The following is a 13,912-nucleotide window of genomic DNA, read 5'->3' as shown; positions in this document are numbered from 1 at the left end:
AAATAGATTCCATCATGAGTGACCTCAATGCTTTTGCAGATCCCAGCATTAGCAATACCATCTCACAGACATCGGAATGGGACAAACTCACAGAACTAAAAAGAAACCGCATCAGAACTATACTACATGGAACCATATTAAAAGAATATGTTACCAACGCCATGGCCCCCAAGGGATTACTAGTGACAAATGCCCCAAGAATCTTCTTGGAAGATGAAGAGTTCAGGAGAGACTGGGCACAAATAGCATGGCATTGCACGCATGACTGGATCATGCTTATCCTAAAGACAGCTGTACGACTATCTGAGAAAATTCAGATCGAAATTCAAAACATGGAAGGCCACATAAAAACAACGATCACTGGATACAAAAAAAGATTGGATGAAATAAACAAGGAGATCAATGAGTATAGAGAGAATCTCACACAGCAAAAAGTATCCAAGTTCCAAAAAGATCTGAAAAAATTCTCCTTTGTAAAGGCTTATCCATACTCAGACCGAGACTATAAAGCAACTACAGCACAAGAACAAGACTCTGATGTCTCAAGCAATACTTCCCACAGTTCGAATAGCAGTGGAGGGTCCAACTCAAGCACACCACGACAGAAAAAGAGAGGTGGATATCAAGGGAACTACCAGTGGCCACAATACCCCCACCCACCTTTTTATAATCCATACCAACAACCCCAACAATTTCCAATGTATGGCTGGCAACCACCATTCCAACAGTATCCCTTCCAACAAAATCAATTCCGTCCTCCTTTTCAGAACAGAGGCAGGCGCGGGAGAGGCCGCAACAAACGGGGGAACACCGTCCATTGGGAAGAGGAAGAAATGGTGAGCAACAACACCAGGAACAAAACTGCATCCAACAAAGCAGGCCCCAGCAACATGAGGACCTAGTGACAAACCTCTTGTCACGAGCTCTAACAGACGTGGAAAAGAAAATCCTCAATAAAGGACTCGGTTTTGTCCCTACAGCCAATTTGGATAAATTCAAATTACATTGCGAACTAGCAGCCTTCTTCAGAAAACTAAAACTAAAAGCCTTCTTTGAAAGGAACAACTTGGATAACAATGAGGAAGTACCAAACGAAACTGGGTTAAGAACAAAATCTACCTTCGTCCCTCCACCCCACACCATTCCTGTGGAAATAAATGCATTCGAACAGGCAGTATTTAACGACATAGAATCTACGGTTGCCCCAACCCAATTCCAAAACATCAGCAGGGCAGAGAGAAAGGCCCTAACAGATCTGAAGGGAGATGAGACCATCATCATAAAACCAGCGGACAAAGGTGGTGGCCTAGTAGTCATGGACCAGATAGATTACCAACAGGAATGCAAACGACTACTAGAGGACCGTAATAACTATCTGCCTCTAACCGACGACCCTACAGACGATCTGAGAAGGGAAATAGTGGAACTAGTGGAAGTAGCTGAACACTTAGGAGACATTTCTAAACAAGAAGCAGATTACCTCACTAAGACGGAAGCTAAAATACCGTACTTCTATGTGGTCCCTAAGATGCACAAGAACAAGACACCACCCCCGGGCAGACCCATAGTGTCTGGTATAGGCTCACTACTAGAACCTCTTTCCAGATTCTGTGACTACTTCTTGAAACCGATAGTCCAAGGAACCAGCACTTACCTTAAAGACACCAAAAGTCTCCTAACACTCCTGGAAACCATCAAAATGGAAGAGGATATGATCTTGGTCAGCTTCGATATTGAAAGCCTTTACACCAATATTCCCCAGGATGCCACCATCAATGTTCTCAAAGGAACATTAGAACAAACTAATTGGGAACATAGAACACCAAGGGAATTCATAATCAAATGTGCAACCTTGGCACTCAAAAGAAATTTCTTTGAGTTCGAAGGGTCCCTGTACCTGCAGATAGGCGGCACGTCTATGGGCAGTGTTTTTGCGCCCAGCATAGCGGGATTGTATGTATACGATTTCGAGCAAAAATACATCCTCTCACCCGCCAACCCATATCTGGAAAACATCAAGTTCTGGCGCAGATATATAGATGATGTGCTTACGATTTGGAAGGGTCCACCAGAAATTCTAACACAATTTATCACTTGGCTCAACACTTGCGGCCAACATCTTCACTTTACCCACAATGTGAGTAATAATGAAATGATTTTCCTTGACATTGAGATCAGAAGAGAACAAGAAGGTCTGACTACCAAAACTCATTTCAAACCTACCGCAAAAAATAACCTGTTGAGATTTGAAAGTTTTCACCCCCGTCCATTAAGGGAAAACCTCCTTTATGGACAGTATCTAAGACTACGCAGGAACTGCAGTAAACTTAATGACTACAAAGAACAGGCCAAAGACCTGACGGTCAAACTCACACAACGCGGATACCCCACAAAGATCACTACTAAATGCCAAAAACGAGCAAGAAATCAACCTCGCCAAGCTCTGTTGGAGGAAATCACAAAAGACAATGACAACACACCTCTCACATGTGTTACCACATACAATGCTATCTCCAACATGGTCAGCAAAAGCATTAAGAAACATTGGCCAATAGTCAACTCTGGATCCTTCAAGTGGGAGAAACCTCTCTTCTCATATAAAAAAGCACAGAGCCTGAAAAACACTCTGGTTAACACAAGACCAAGACAAAACAAAAGTAACAGTGACCCAACCTTGACACAGATATGGGGTCTCCCACCAGTCACGGGCCATTCACGATGCAGAAACTGTAGTGTCTGTCACTTGACAGAAAACACAAAGACCATAGTTTTGGAACCAGGAAAGGTTTGGGAGCAAAGGGCACAAACTAACTGCAACAGCAGTAACGTCATTTATCTTATCACCTGCACCTGCGGAAAACCATACGTGGGCATGACGACACGAAAAATTAAACAACGCATCTGTGAACACAGAAGCACAATCAGATGTAAAAAGAACATGACCAAACTAACGGATCATTTTCTGACGGCCCATCACACCACAAACGACATGAGGTGGACGATAATAGAACAGTTGACACCAGGGCCTAACATCCAAGCCCGTTTGTTCGAGAAGGAACAAAGGTGGATATATAGACTTTCCACCCACCAACGGGGCCTCAACGATAACATACCATGGAATTCTGTAATCAAATAATGGCTTCACACCATTTGACATATGTCAAAATTGATCTACTCCGATGAAGTTCAATACTGTTTTGACAACCACAGCTTCGAGTGTGACGCCCTATGTGTTCTTGGGGCACTGTGAACAACACCAGCCCGTGGGTACAGTCACTCCACCACGAGTACCGCTGTGTCCAATACATGTACCGGCCCCCTAGTCTCCCGTTAATTTTCGCACACCCTTGGAGCTAAGGGCTTTTTCCCTCCGCTAGCCAATGCTGACATCCTTTGCCCCTCTAGTTCCCAAACGCATCTGTTTTCCACTACCCGACGCTTGCACAGACATTAAGCCAACACGCATGCGCAGCGTCTCTAGATCACCCTGACAACCCGACGCATGCGCAGACCTTAAGCCATCACGCATGCGCAGCGTCCCTAGATCACCCGGACAACCTCCCGCCCACCGGCTCCCGTAGTGTCACGTGACCTACCCCGGAAGCGGGTTTCCCAGAGATATCTACTCCGCGCTCGCTCACTCATTCCTAACCGAGCGGCGGATGGTAGATGTAGGCTACTTGCCTTTGCTCTTCACGACGAACTGTAAGTAGATTTTCCCTCCCCTGGGGCTGAACTAATTCCTTGAACGCCCCAGCTCACGCCCATTAGATCTACTCATGTTGAGATTAATCGAATCCATACTTCTCCACATAGAATACGTTGGCAGACGTGAAGTGCCTACCCCCAGCTCGATGAAGTCAATCACGAGCATTACTGAAGTAAGCCCTGACTCTGTCGAGTCCAGCTCCGTGCCTCTCTATATGTTTTATGTTTGTGAGAGTCCTGTATGTCTTTTGTTCACCACGCATCCACAGTAGGATAATTTTGCAATCCTTTTACCGAATGTATGGCATTGTTTTAAGCGCAGTACAACTCACGCTGTTAATACTATAAGCACCGCGCTAAATTCTTTCCTCATTAAAGCATGCTGACCTAGGCACGCACTAAGGACACTCATGCCTCAACCATAGACTCGTCCATAGGTATACAAATACCACAGTGCACTCTCACAAAAATGAGCACGCTCCCACCCCATAAGTAGACACGCCCTCTACTTGAGAAGGCACCTTTTCCATTCACCACCGTGGAACGAAAGGACAACCTGCACGACGTTTTTTCACCAAAAACACTGCACTTCGTAACAGGATAGTAATTACCTCCTTTACTTCTTTTTCCTTCCCTAGGTTTTTTGTTCATCTCCTAAACCTTAGGAGTGAATTCCCAGAGATACAGTTTTATCTTCTGGAAGACCAAGGAATTAGGACAGGGTGCGTCTTTTAGGGGACCCACACCTCCCACTTCCTTGTTTTTGGTCCTGAGGAATACCGGGGATTACCCCATAAGGTAGAAACATGTCGACCAACACATAGCAGAGATGCACAGGCCGTAACTCCCCTGCCAGTATCTCACCATACGTTTTAAACTTTGTCCAGTTACCTTTTTATTAAATCTAATACTGAAGTGTTAACCAGGACAATTTTAACATTCACACTGTTTTTTTTGCACCCCACACTTCACTACCTGCTCCACTGTAAACCAGGTGTTGAAGCACACCCAAGTGACGCTAGGCCACTTGGGTGGGCCCCGATGATGAAGCAAGTCACCACTAGGTGGTGAGTGAGGGGTTTACTAACAAAGGAACAGTGTTTCCTTGTCAGGAAAAGAACCTTCTCTCCTCTCATCGGGTGGTACTCCTCCAACTGTTATGTGTGAGTGTGCACACATAAAAGTGTGTGTGTGTGTGTGTGCGCAGATGAGTGTGCACCACAGTGAGTGAGTGTGGATGCATATGCATGTGAATGTGCACATGAGATCCTGTGTGGAAATGAGTGTATGTACATGTGGACATGAGTGTGTGTGCATAAATCTGTCTCAGCAGCTTCACTTAACCCTTCATCCTTCTGAGGTCGATACAATCAGTGTCATTGAGTGTGCTGCAACATCTGTTATTCATTGCCATTACACCCTAATGGGTGAATGTGCACTTTTACAAATACACATTCTGTTTGCGTGTTCACATAAGTGTGTGTGTATGCGGACGAGTGTGTGTGCTGAAATCTGTTATTTGAATCTCAGTGGCTCCACTCCACCTTTTATCCTTCGTAGGTCGATCAAATGAGTACCATCGATTTGTGTAATTATACATTTCTGCTATTGAGTGCCTAGACATCTGCTTGTCAGTGCCATGATGCTCCAACGGATGAACGTGGACCGTTGCCAATACACATATGTGTCTATGCATGCGAGTGTAGTACTAATGAATGTGTGTATGTATGTATGTGGGCGTGCCTGTCTGTCTGTCTTTCACCATGGCTGGTGCTGCACCCACAATTCAAAATTAATTAATTATTAAAAATGTTAGTCTGCAAGTCATGAATGGCTAATTGCATGGTGAATGGCTGCACAAGTAGGGAGCTAGGTGCATTGACACCAGTGTGTCTGCATAAATGTCATTTATGACTTTTGGCAAATGTCTGTGTGAGTCACTGAGGCATGGAACGCGGTTCTGTCAAAGAGGACAGCTTGTCTGACTAGTGACAGAAGTATCCTCAGCTTGCAGCACCAAGAGAAGATTCCAGGGACGCTTGCCCACTGCACCTTAAACCCTGGAGACTGCAGATGGTGCCTGAATAAAGAAAAATGATGGTGGTGAAACTGATCTAGTGGTACAGATGATGAGCTCTACAGTATTTACTCTGTCTTGTGGTCTTGCTCCCCTGCATCCACAAAAAAACATTGAGTATTATTTAGAGTTTGGGGGATGCAAGACATTGGCCAAAAATGGACAGATGTCCCTTTCATCCTATTTGTTGTAATTGAATGTATATTTACAGTGTTTACATGTGTACATACCATAGATAGGGTAGATAGAATGCCTGCCGTAGATAGCGTTGGTTGGATGCCCCTCATCCAAAAACTATAACTAACCCACTCTGACCTTCCATTCACAAATAGATTCGTATCCTGAGTTGCAGTCCTCATATTTGTCTCCAGCATGCCGGGAATCATGCTTAGGTATTGACAGCTTCCTCATGGTGGACTCTGAGAGAGTGTCAGAAGACACACTGGATTTTGTAAATGCTTTACAGGTGTAGACTTTAGTGAGTCTTTGCATATTGTGATTAAGAGATGCATGAATCCTTTCTGGTGAGTCCACCTTCTACTGCCTTAAAAGCTGCTGAACCTATCCAGAAGGGGGCCTTAAGCACCTACAGGCATTTGGACGGAATAATTGGTTGGCATGACCACTGGTTCCCAAAATAATGCTCTCTGAAGTTTCACCGCAGGCTCTTCAGCAGCAGCTGGCACCAGGAATGCTAGAGTCCAAGGGGAATAAAATATTTTAACCAAAACCAAAAACTTTCATAATATGAATCAGTGAATATCCTAGTCCTGCTATCAGGCACTTTAAAGCTACTGTCTTCATTTGCGATTGGTACTCACTTCAGGATTAAATCTATGTTCTATCTGCCTTGCACATAGCCTTCCAAATGAAAGGCCTGAGAGAGCGCAAAACCGTGTTAGAAATTGTAGGGGTGCACCATATTCACGAGTAATCAGCACCCGCATATATAGAGGATTATAATCATGTTTAAATGTGACACCAGAATTTACATAGCTGTAACGTAAAGTGCTTTTGAAATAATAATGTCATGTTAACTTAGAAATGTGTTTGTAGTGTAATACTAAATCAGTTAAAGGATGCTCGAATAGGCATTGAGACATTTAAATGCATGTTTAGAAATTCATTATTGTATCCATGTAAACGACATAGAAGTGTTTAGTTAGAGAATGTATTCTTTTTGCTATAATGATGTAGGCCTAATGAACGAAAATGTTTGCCAATGTTAGGGGGTGATATCCTGAAAAATGCAGAGGCCCAGGCGGGGAGAGAGGATTGTGTAGGCCGAACTAGGAATGTTTCTTTTAACATTAAATCATGGAAATGTCTTTCCTAGAAGGTTGCTTTAGAAAATTAATTGTAAGTATCATGGATCTGTGAACCGATTTATGTGCGTTCCTTTGCAGGTGCAAGGTTAACTAAAGATAGTAGAGAAGGGCCCATTGTGTATGAGCGTTAGGATGGTAGTCCCAGACCAGGAGGAGTGGCTGCGGAATTTAGGGAAGCAACTTCAAGAGGAGAAGACTCTGGGACCCAAGGACGTTTTTCAACGAACAAAGATGAAGATGTCGTAATGAATTTTTGTTTGAAAGTTAATACCTCGGAGAGGGGCGTACCTCAGGGCGTGTCGCCCATATTGTGGGGTTTGTATTAGGGACAGCATCCCGGTAGGAGAGCAGAGCAGATGCGCACGAGAGCGAAGAAAGATGCTGGGTAGGCAGAGAATTTTTCCATGCGAGATGGGTTCCTAAGCTAAGTCCGAACGGAGTGAGTGTGCTTCTTTGGAAGACACCACTGCTGACACCTTTTGTTAGGAGGGAACTTGGTTAAGTAGGATGTCACTTAGTATAGTGTAGGGACAGATTAATCTGGATGTATTTCTTCCTTTCTTCGATGCCTACCAAGACCTAGATTATAGCAATTCTGGCTAGTTTAGTGGTCTTGGAAATTATACTTGTGTTGTTTCTTAGTCGACTGAGACTTTTCCGTAGGATCATGTTTGTATTAGTGCCTGTATATCTTCTGAATCTCTTACTGAGGTGTTTATATACACAATTGCTTTTGGCTTTATAATAAATCTTTAAACTTGACTTTTTGTCAGTGGTTCTTCGGGGACAATAATGGCAACAGTTTGAATTGATATTATGATGTTGAAAAGATTGCCTTCTACACTCTATGACAGGTAAAAAGGTCTAGTCGACCTGTGGCGGGATTCTAGAAATACTATTCTGATTCTAGAGATAAAATCCCACCATTCCAGGCCCGGTTATCCTCAAAGACCACTGTACATTTATGTAACAACCATGAACCTCAGAGGATATGGGACTCTAACAATCTGCCAATCAATGTAATAAAAAATATTGGTACATACATGCTTGTTAAGTATATAGGGCTCAAGGCTTTCAATTGCTCTTGGATAATCATTCAGAGGTCAGCCAGGCTGCCCTGTTCAAGAATTTTTTTAAATCAACTTCTCAAACAAGCTTTTTGCTCTTAACTAAAAAACAGAGCACAGTTAGCGTAGGACCCTTGATTCTGGTTTGGATTCGCCCACTCATATTCGAAAATGTTAACTTTGACAAACAAAACACGTATTTAATGAAGATCAAAAGCTGGTGTTTCAAGGCAAAAAACAGTGATTTTTTTTCATGAAATGAATAAGCTATTGGTTAGAGGAATTGAGCATAATTTCCCAAAATAAACTGATAATGTATGTGGCTTTTAATATACGGAACAGCTGATGTTGAAGGTATACATTGATTGTGCTAGTTCTGTTTGAAACACTAGGCTGTTCGATTAACATAACTCATTTGCTGACTGAACCTGTAAATTCTCCATAACCTGAGCAACAGCACTGCTGAACCTGCAGGGGCCTCCTACGCTGCCTGAATTTGCGAGATGAGTGTAATTTGCCAGCCATGGCCCTTCCCAGAAATATGATTGAGAATCTATTTGTAAGGGTATGAAATAAATGTATGGTACAGACCTAGCTAGATGCTGTGGTAAATGATAGCCCGTGTTCATTTTATTAAGTCCATCTTTCCCCTACAGCTTTTAGAAACTGTGTTGAAAGATGTATTTTAACAACATTTTCTCAAATTTCTTTATAACGACATGTGACTCTGCAACACTACTGTGGAGGTTCAAATATAGTGGAAGTGTTAGGAATGCCTTTAAGTCTATAGCTTGTTAGCAACTTTTCTTAGCATTAAACTTTACTGTTTTCTAAAGGAGTTTAAGGTGCCTACTCTTGTTACAGGCTGCTTGGTATTTCACTGTGGCTGGTTTCCCTGCCCTCTCCCCCCGAGGACTGGTTTCCTGCTGCACGTGGGCTGCCTATGAGACTACTGCTGTTACCCTCCTCCAGCCGTGAGTCAGTCGCTAGTCCTAGTCTGGTGGTATGTCTGCTCTCTTTGTCCTCCCTGCCCTACATTGTTGTCTTTTATGACTGGACAGGCGTGTACAACATCAGCCACCACCAGCTGGGGCCCTGTGCTGACAGGCCAGCCTATCATCTGACTGGGATCTTGGAGGTAAACTGCGGTTATGTCCAGGTAAGGGAAGAGATCACTCTGCAGCTAGAAATTACTGCTATGTTGAATATTAGATAGGATCGAATACCTAGCCTAATGCCTAGCCTTTGTACAGGCGAATTTTGTCAAGGTACACATCTGGACTCCATAAATTCTCCACACAGTTTTTTGACGTGACCTTGCCTTGGGCATTTTGTAAGATAGGAAGTTTCTTTAAAAAAACAAAAAAACAACACAGTTAAAAATGCTAAATTCAATCACCGAAGCCAAGCACACAACATAGAGCTGGAGTGGCATAAAACCCTGCATCGTGTGCATGGATTTTAGTTTATATGTGAATGTAGCATTGCATTTGCACTTTGTAAATGCAGGTCTGTATCATGTGCTCGACTTATAAAATTGTCTAGCTTTCATTTATTACTCAGCTGGTCTTTGAAGGATGTTCTGGTGTGCGATATTGTTTCACTAATTTATGGTTCTATGAATTTATTAATGCTAGTTAGAAAATTCCTTACTTTTCCAAATGCCAAACTGATTCCCCTGACTCACCCCAAACCAAACAATGCCCCAAACCACCCACGGTCTTTTTTTAGTTGGGTATTCTACATTGTTTGTTGGGAAATCTCAGTCCCACCCCTCCATAATAATATTGACCAAGTTACTCCCCTGAGTTTGATTCCAGAATATAACAAGCAACAGCTGTTACAGTATGGAAAAACATTATTACCATTATTTTCTTAATGCTGGTTGGAATTCTCATGGGGTTATGAGGGTCATCAGAGTTCAGCATCTGTATACTTAGTGCTCACGAGAATGGTATTTAGTGAAGAGCTGAAACCTAATGCTGCAGCAAAACACAATAGATCCATTTTGTGTGCCAGACTATCCCACTTTCTCGCTCTTCGGTCATCCATTAACGTACACACATTGTAAAAATAGTTTTGAAATTATTGTATTTTTTAATTTTTTTATTTGGGCAAGTAGACGCATTTCTATCAGATTGCATAAAGCAGTAAATAGGTATCTAGGACCTCTGAAGTGAGCGCCCGGGAGGTGAAGCCAGAACTTGGGCCTCATTTATGAGGCCGTGCGTCAGTTTTACCCTTCCGATGCGTCACTTTTTGTGACACATCGGCGGCGTAACACATGCCTCCTGTTGCGCACTATTTACAAAGTGACGCATCTAAGCAGATGCGTCACTTTGTAAACTCCTGTGCTACATTATACCTGCATCAGGTATAATGTATGCAGGGGGCATTCCCCCGCAAAAAGCCTCGTAGAAGTGATGCAGTGAAATTTATGAGATTTCACTGCGTCACTTCTAGGATGCTGTTGCGTCCAAATCTTGCACCTGCCTCACAGCAGGGGTAAGACTGACGCAGGCCCTTTCACATGGGGCTTGCCCCATGTGAAAGGATGCATTGCTGGAGTTGCGTCACTTTTGTGACACGCTCCAGTAATGCGTCACTTTTGCGCTTACAGATACGTCAGAAATACTGACGTATCTGTAACTCCTTGCGACATGATGCGTCATACATTAAATATGACGAATCAGGTATGTCGCAAGGAGTGCGCACTGAGAAGTGACGCATCGCTGCTTTCACGCAGCGCTGCGTCATTTCTCATAAATGAGGGCCCATAGACGGAACTGCGGCTAACTCACCCCGAGGTCAGCAAAGAAATGGCAGGCAGCCGGAATGGCCAGTCAGGGCAGCTGGACGTGGCCAAAATGAGAGGGTGGCAAATGCAAAACAAGCATTTGCAATGCAATAGGTCTCGCATTAGAAAAGTTTGAGGTATTGGTATTGTAAATGACAAATTTTTTATTTAGGTTTTGGTTTTGAAAATCGCGAAATTAATAGCTTTGTCATTTACAATGCCAATAGTTTTAACTTTCGCAAACGTGACACCTATAGCATTTGTAATGCAATATGTGTTGTATTTACATGACTCAGATGTATTAATATTACAAATAACAATGGCTTTTATTTTTTTAATAATTAATACCTAAATAAAAGTTATTGTAATTTATAATGGCAATAACTTAAACGTTTGTAAATAACTTTTGGGAAGATTATGTTCAGTGTATTTTATTGTGATGAAAATCCAAGAATAGAAGTGAAATATTAACATCTTTTTGTGACATTTGTAGTAAAGCTTGAAACATTGAGAGAACATATTAGAACCAGTTGTTGTTGAATGGTTGCACTGAGTGATGCTGTGGCGTTCAGTGGTACTGAGTGATGCTGTGGCCTTCAGTGGTGCTGGGTGATGCTGTGGCATTCAGTGCTGCTGAGTGATGCTGTGGCATTCAGTGGTGCTGAGTGATGCTGTGTTAAAAACAAGGACCCCCTGATATGGATCAAGATCCTGGGACAGGGTAAGTAATGTATGCAAAGTAACACTCCCAGGCACACAAACAAGATACTGGCACAATATGGTTGGCAAAACAAACTATAGTTAATAATAGACAACTAGTTCAAATTAAGAAAATACATTTTAATTCAGTATGATAAAGAGAATTGATAAAATTCATCAGTTCATTGATAAGACTTGATAAAATAACATTGTAATATTACATATGTTTTCACAGTAAAAGAAGAAATATATTTAAAAAGAGGATGGTTTCCTGTCGACGCGTTTCGACACAAAGACTGTGTCTTCATCAGGACTTTACCATCATGATGCTGTGAAAGAGATTGTAAAAATATTTTACTATTTGGTCTATTGATTTTGAAACAATTTATGAAAAACTACTTAACGTTTGCCACAACTTTCTATTGCCAGTTGATTATACAAAAAACATGATATACCGCTTAATGTTTAACTACATACACTCACATTAAAAACCTATGTACTCTTATTTTCTTGGACTGATATGAATAAAACACAAATGTCTTTATCTCACAGTTGTAGATAATACAATAACAGTTTTGTGATTCTTCTTTTGTCGATACAGAATGAGGTTAACATTTCCTGCATATTCATATTATTAATTACACCATTTGGTACAAAGGTCATTGTATACATGTCTTTTGTCAGTACATGAATCTTTGGCATTTAATATCTCAAATTTCAATTTGCGAAAGAGAATCTTATTAGCGATAGAGAAATTTTAAAGAAGCAGAAAAGCCTACAGAGAAACGATTAGACAAGGGTAAAAGAAAGTAAAAAAGTGATTCAGAGTTACTATTTTGTGCTCTATGATATTTTATCACTAATAACTAAATAAAGATTCCTATACCTTTAAAGTTTCAGCATTTGTAAGAATTCATAACTCGGTACCTATTTAGTTCAGTTCAAAAACGATTTTAATGTTCAGTTTCCCTGCCGATTTTATGCTGCCTTCAATCTAGTTGGTTTAATATCTAAAATTGAGAATACACCATATTAAATAGATCTATTTTCGAAAGGTTAATATAACCTTGTTATTTTGCTATTTCACGCTCTTACCTTTCAAATTCTATATAGCGAGTTGATATAACCTGACATCTAGTTGAATATTCCAATATCAAATTTCAAGTGGTCAGCTATCTGCAATTTAAACATGTATTGTATTACTTTAATTTTATTCAATTATCCTTAAATCCGATAGGTTTCAGCTTTACATTTTGACTTAAGTTGCATGCTGATGTTTAATATAGCAATTCTCACCTTGTCTGGATAGCTGTAATCCGTCTCTAGATATCTAATTTGTTTTAAAAAACCATGGAATGATTGAATTCCACTGGAAGCCGACTTCCTATAGATAAGAAAAACACCTATTTATAACTAGTTCTTCTTATTTTCTTTTATTAATTATTAGTTATATGCCAGGCACCCGAACTAAGATCGTATCTTACCCTTAAGTGCGAATGTTGATATTCTACAAATTTTGGGCTCCGTGGCACTCGACAAATGGGGTATCTTGATATTCAGTTTTTAAATCACTATTATCTATAGGGATAAAATGATAAACAATTTGAACTAAAGTGCAAGAAAGGCATTCACTAAATGTTTTTTTAGCTTAGCTTGCTCTTACCTAAAGCGCGTGGTTGTGTGCCGAGCCGGTCCAGGCACGAACTTGTAATTTAACTCAAGCGTGTTTAGTAACGGCGTGGGGATATAATGATGGCTTACAAAATGTTTTCAAGCCATGCGCACGATGCATCTATTTTAAAAGAAAAAAGCCCATATATTAGTGTCAAAATACCCTCGTTTAACTAAGTTCGGTGGGGAAACGTGGCAGTCTCTTACCAATAGAAAGAAAGATGAACGGCGTGTCAGGCAGCACTGCTCAGCGTGTCGGTTTCAGGGCGAATAACATCGCGCTGCTGTATAGGGCTCTTTATATAAGGAAAATTCTCATTGGTTGAGGCAGTTACCTAATTTCTTAAAGGGAAATACCCCGATTTCGAATAATGGGCTTTTTCAAGATGGCGATCGTCTATTTACTTTGTGTTACAAATATGAAATTAGTTCCACATTAAAATAAACACGCAAGGTCTATGCATTACGGAACTTTTAACCTATTTATATTGATTTGATTTTAATTTGAAGCAGAAGAAAAGATCATATTATTCTTAACGGGCCTATTATTGTACGCTAGTTGGAA

Source organism: Lissotriton vulgaris, chromosome 8, assembly GCF_964263255.1.
Source record: "Lissotriton vulgaris chromosome 8, aLisVul1.2, whole genome shotgun sequence".
Taxonomy (NCBI): Eukaryota; Metazoa; Chordata; class Amphibia; order Caudata; family Salamandridae; genus Lissotriton; species Lissotriton vulgaris.
This window is presented reverse-complemented; position numbering follows the sequence as displayed.